Raw genomic sequence first — 6,286 nt, forward strand, 5'->3', positions numbered from 1 at the left:
AAAAAATTAAAACATGGTAAAAAAAATTCTCTCTCCCACTCTCCTTGATTCCCATCAGCTGTTAGGCAGCCATGTAAATTCCTCTAACAGAAAATCCAAAATATAACTGGCTTAAGTACACAGGAATTTATTCTATCAAGTAAAAAGAGGCCCAGTGAAGAATATTTGGGTTTGGCATGTAGTTTCTATTTCTCCGAGACCACGCTCCATCTAAATAAACATACCAGCACGGCTCTCACCCTTGAGGTCACTTTGAGATCCAAAATGGCTGCCAAAGCTCCAATCTTTCCACTTGCATTGCAGTCAAAAGGAATGAGGATGAAAAGCAAATAAAAGACATATGTATACAGCTACACAACACTAGTTCTAAATGACTCAAGAAAATCCATTTGGACTTTCTTTTATTCAAGAAACGTTAGTATTTCAAAGTCAACTCAGCTCTTGGAGTTTATTTCATCCCACAGTCAACCTAGAGTAATCCGCAAACTGTAGTCAAACTCTCCCTGTCCTCTAGGATTCCTCCAATCTAGAAAGGATTATTTAGGCTGAATCAGGATGGATTATAAAGATTAGCATTCAAAAACAAAAATGAAACAGCTATTCTTAAGATTCACCCGGTTATTGTCAGGCATTACCACAGAGCTGCCTATACAGAAACTGGCACCCTGACAAGTGTGGTCTTTTATGACCTATTATTTTTTTTAATCTCCTATGGACCCCTTTGGTCTTCTTTCTGCTGGGAATGTTAGATGACTGGATAAATAGGTATTTTTAAAAAGGCACCTTTTTTGATTCTTGTTTATTTTTCATCCACACAGATTTGTACTCCCAAAAGAAAAAGAGAAGTATGCTAGAGTCTGTTTGTTTGTGCTATACATTGCTGAAATAGAAAAGTAATAAAAACCCATCAGAGGATGAGAAGCTGTGCGGGAAGCTAATCATCTGGAGTGCTTTGGTCAACTGACCTGATCTGTGAGGCGGCAGGATGAAGTCTGTGTACCATGATAACTGAGAAGTCTAATCCCACCTCATTTTAGTGTGTGCAGTGACTGTTTAATGTACTCCTGAGCACATGCTATGTAAGAAAAATGGAATCTCTATCAAATGTACAGGCTGCCTTGTTTTCCACAATGTGTTGTTTGAGATTATTTTGCACACGACTCCTTGAGAGACAAGACTGAATCTGAAATGTAATGCTTCACAGTGTGAGATCTTAAATTTGAAACAGTGCTCTGTTCAGTATATTGACAGTGGTTCAAAAATGAATTGTTATCTCTCTAAAGCAGCAAATCTATCAGAGATACATGCTAAGATGTATATGGACATGGATTGTGATTAAAATGTTGTTTGTTCTAGTGAAAACTGGAAACAACTTAAATGTCTAACAAAGGGGACAGTGAGATGGTTGAATAAGCTGCACTTCACACATAAAGAATATTATATTCTTTTGCAACATCCTTCTTCCTGGGCCCCTATTTTCATAATGTTTCTAGTTTCTACTAGAGTAACTCTCATGTTCTCTTTCCCTAAACCTTGTACTCACTTCCCTGAATGGCCATATTTGAAAAGGACATGTTAACCCAGCCTTTCTTTCCTTTCTTTGCAAAGCAAGCCTCTCTTTTGAAAGTTTGTATTCATTGTGCCTTCAAGTCATAAACTCATGGTAGCCTGCTTTACTTCTATGGGATCCAGAGATGAGTTCTACTGTCATTTCAGGATGACAGTATGTATGTGTATATGTGTGTGTGTGTGTGTGTGTGTGTGTGTGTGTGTGTGTGTGTGTGTGTGTGTTTATGTATTGATCACCAGCTGCCTGTCTTTAACTTTTATCTTTCAATTGGTTCTGTCTTTAGAAAAAAAAAGATGGAAAAAAAAAAGTCTTAAATCTTAAATCTTTAAATCTGGCAACTCAGAGAGAGACAAACTGGTAATTTAGATTCCAAAATATATCATGAAATTAAGATTTCGGTTATACTCAAAGCTTTAGATTATACATTTTTGTTTGGTTTGGTTTAGTTTTAGTTTAACAAAACACAGATATAGAATATGACAAAAAACATATGTATAGCCTAATGAATTATTCTGCAACAAACTCCAGGTCTTGCCTTGGCAAAGTCAGAATTTTATTAGCCGCCCACAAGTCCTCACCATGACCCATCTTAATCAGACTCCTGTCACATACCAAAATTAACAACTATCAGATTTATAGTAATTATTTCCATGTATTTCTTTACAATTATATTGCTCAAGTATGCATCTTTGGATTTCAATAATATAATCTTGCCCACTGTTTAGCTTGATAGTTGTAACTCTATTAACCTCGGATTCTCCTTATTTCTTTTTCACACAACATATCTGTTTATGACCAGAGAATTCTGACCCATAGATTGCCTACCATCTGGACTTTGTGCACTGCATACCTTTCCTGCAGTTCACCATGCCCCTCTGTCCTCTCAATTCACTTGACATTGGGAGCTAGACCCAGATACTCAAGCAGGTAGCATTGTGTCCACTGGCAGATGCATAATACCTGTTTTTCTCTCCTTTTAGATATAAGCAAATCAATGAGAAAACTCAATGCCCAGGTCCATTAATTTATTCATGTAAAATGGTGAAGTGCTATTATTTCGTTTGTGCTTATTTGCCAGAAAATTTTATAAGGAGATGCTTCTCTGTATCTACAATTTGGATACCTAGTGATAAGGTTCATATGAGAAATATGAAATACTTTATCTTTTTATTTGTCCAAATTGCTAGATAATTACTGAGTTAATTATCATTCACATTATAAATTCATGGATTTAAAAATATCCAGTCTGTAGCAATTCTTATTCTTACCGAAGCTCAAAACACCACTCCCGTTTTTGGCTAATGATGATAGCTTCATGTTAGCTTTCAGAGGCCTTTTGTTGTGACTTAAATGGTCTTTCATAGCTTCTTGGTACCCAGAGTGGCAAGATTAACCTTGCTTTTAGTAGATATTCCAACCAAAAACTGTAATTAGCCATTTATTCAAGAAGTCCTAGTGTCTTTTAATAAGAAATTATACCTAGAGTCAAAGTCTTAGCATTTGGGATGTTCATTGTTACTGGGTTAGTCATTGTTTCTACGTCTCTGCAGTGGGAAGAGCTAGGAAATACATGAGTTCAAACTAATAACTCCAGTTCAAATTCAACATAGATTTTAATTTCTTATATATTTTTTCTTTTTTCCACAGCAAAAATCCTGGTTATCAAGAACAGAAGGATGATAGAACAGGAACATCCCATAATTCCTAATTTGCTTTATCCCAAAATGCTCATACACTAATTTCAGAATAATGGTACCAATAGTATCACTGACAATTATTATTACTGAAACCATTTGTGAATTATTTTATAGGATTCTCCAGATTTCATGTTTATTCTTTACCTATAATGTAAGATCATATAGGCATTGTATGTTATAATCTATTTTAACCTTCATCCTTGTCTTAAATTTTTTTCATCCTTGTCTTGCTTAATTTTGATTCTACTCCCTGCAGTGTCTCTTCAATGTGGAGAGTCAGTCTGGTCAATTGTGACAGTTTAGAGCCTTTATACTACTTAGGCTTTACTGTGGATCCCTTACATTCACCAGCTCCTTGATGAGGCCAATTTCCCCTGAGTCTCAGCATCCATTCATGACTTGACTGACTGTACTTTTCCATTATAATTCGTAGGCTTACTTGAGGTTCTCCTGTTGTCAGGTCTGTCAGTTCTCCCAGTACTTCCCTCTGCTTTTCCCATCTAGATGCCAGTAATAGATAGGTCTTATGGCTATCAGTCATTCACTGGCTTGAATTTTGATGTTTATGAAGCTTAACTCATCCCCATGTTTTTGGGTTTATGATCTAACTGCTTTCGTTTTGAATGGGAATTCAAGGAGATCCAGGAATTATGATTCTACATTTTCACCAACTCTCGAGAATCATCTTTAGATGTTAATGACTTAAACTGTGACTTAAGGGGAGTTCTGAAACTAATGGATTACAGCAGTTTATTGAGATTCTATTCATGGAAATCTAATAATTGTATACAGTTGTGCAGACTCCGCACTGTCCGTGCAAAGCATGACCTGGGTGCACAATCTCACTTAGGGGAGATCATGACCTGAGCCAAAATCAAGAGTCAGAAACTCAGCCAATTGAGCCACCCAGGCAACCCCAAACACACAACATAATTCTTAATAATTATTATTTATGAACAAATTAAGAATTAGGAATTCTTTAGAATGCTGTGGAGCTTTGTTGCTGAATTGATCTAGCCTACAAAACACATTTTCTTAATCAAGAATGGCTGAGGCAAAATTTTGATTATAGAGAAATAACATTGTTTCAGCCCCATGACCTGTGTGCTATTGGAATTTGTGCAAGAAAAAGCAGAAGGAGGCAGATAAGTCTTATTATTGAACAAATAAATAACCGCAGACCATTGATATGAAGGGAAAATCCCTTCTTCTTAGTTTGACCTAGAAAAAAAACCCTTTTCAATAAAATGATTGCAACCCCAATATTAAAATGTCCCATTAAAAAATATCAAGGAAGAAACTGAGTTTACTAAAGAGCATGCTTTGGTTCTTACTATTAAAGAAGCAGCAGTGCAAGATATTAAAAACAAAAAGACAGATAAGCTGACAAAGTTGGTGGAGGAAACAGATTTTTTTAGACAAAGTTAAAATCTTAAAACCAGACCTGTATGAAAGAGTAAAAGCAATACACCATATTTGATATTAAACAGGACATTATGAAAAGGAGACATGTTTTAGACATCACTAGATCAAGAGTACTAGTTCCAAAAACATGTAATAAATTACAGAGATAAGATCAAAGAGAACATACAGAAATGACTTCTTAGAGCAATTCAGATTCCAAGAAGACATTGAACTCTATCCTCTAAAATTTTAAATAAAGAATCTATAATAACAGTGTAATCAGGTATTAAAAAATGAGTGACTCGCTCTCTCATATCCCCAAACCAAAGACAAGAGGAATTGGGTAATCCTCACAACCTAACGATAGATGATAGGAAACCTATACAGTCCTAGCAGAGAAGGGGGCCCTAAGCAAATTCTACCACCATTAGTCCATCATCCACAGATGAACTAAGAATCTAATAGTAGGCCAAAATTATAACTTTTTGGAGGGAGCTGGAAGAGGGATGCATGCTTCTCCTTTCTTGTGTATAGACGAAAAGAAAGGAATGCTGTACCCTTCCAGCCAAGCAAAACAAGTGAAAGGAACTTCAGAAAATCACCTGGAGGCCTTGACACATACCTTGGGTTATTGTGGAATCATAGACATAAGACGCTCCCTAACACATGAAAAAAAGAATCTCAAAAGGAAAAATTGGCTGTAATGCTTAGGAATCACTGTGAAGGGACAGACCCACATTAGGAAAATCATTCTCCCTTGGAAGATATTCCAATCTCTTTCCTTGCTTCACCCTAGAAAACCCAACCACAGCATCAAGAAAGCAATGTAGGATGTGGAAAGGAGGGGGAAAAATAGATCTGCTTCCTTTACTCTGCAGGCTTCCTAGCCAGTTGAGCCCAAGTAGTAAGACATAATGAGAGAGGAAAGTTGGGTACGTGTAGGGTCTTTTTGTTTGTTAAATGTTTGTTTGTTTGTTTATTTATTTAGAAAGAGAGAGACAAAGAGAGATTGAGCATATGGGAGAGGAGAAAAGGGGCAGAGAGAGAGGGAGAGAATCCCAAGCAGACTCTGTGCTGTCAGCAAGAAGCCTGATGTGAACTTGCCCCATGAACCATGGGATCATGATCTGAGTTGAAATCAAGAGTCAGGCACTCAACTGACTGAGCTACCCAGGTACCTCTGGATTCTTAAGCACCTGAAATTTAAGACTATTAACCAGAAGAGTATCTAGGAAAAGATCTAGTCAACTACTTATATAAAATTTTCATTATTAATCCTACAATTTATCTGTAGAATATTTTGAGAATTGCATTTCTAGCCCAAATCCTCCATAGCAATGATCAATAGATGTGGTATCAATTGGCATTCTTTTCGGTTACCTCATCTCAGGGAAGATTTTTCAATAATGGATGACATTATCTGAAGATTTTATATAAATACTCTATCAAATTGAGCAATTTCCTTTATAATTCTTTTTTGAAAACTTTTTATCAAAAATATACACTGAGGGGACCCTGGGCAGCTCAGTCGCTTGAGCATCTGACTCTTGATACTGGCTCGAATCATAATCTCACGGTGGTGGGATAGAGCACCGTGCATGCTCTGTGTGGACGG

Source organism: Suricata suricatta, chromosome 8 (genome assembly GCF_006229205.1).
Source record: "Suricata suricatta isolate VVHF042 chromosome 8, meerkat_22Aug2017_6uvM2_HiC, whole genome shotgun sequence".
Taxonomy (NCBI): Eukaryota; Metazoa; Chordata; class Mammalia; order Carnivora; family Herpestidae; genus Suricata; species Suricata suricatta.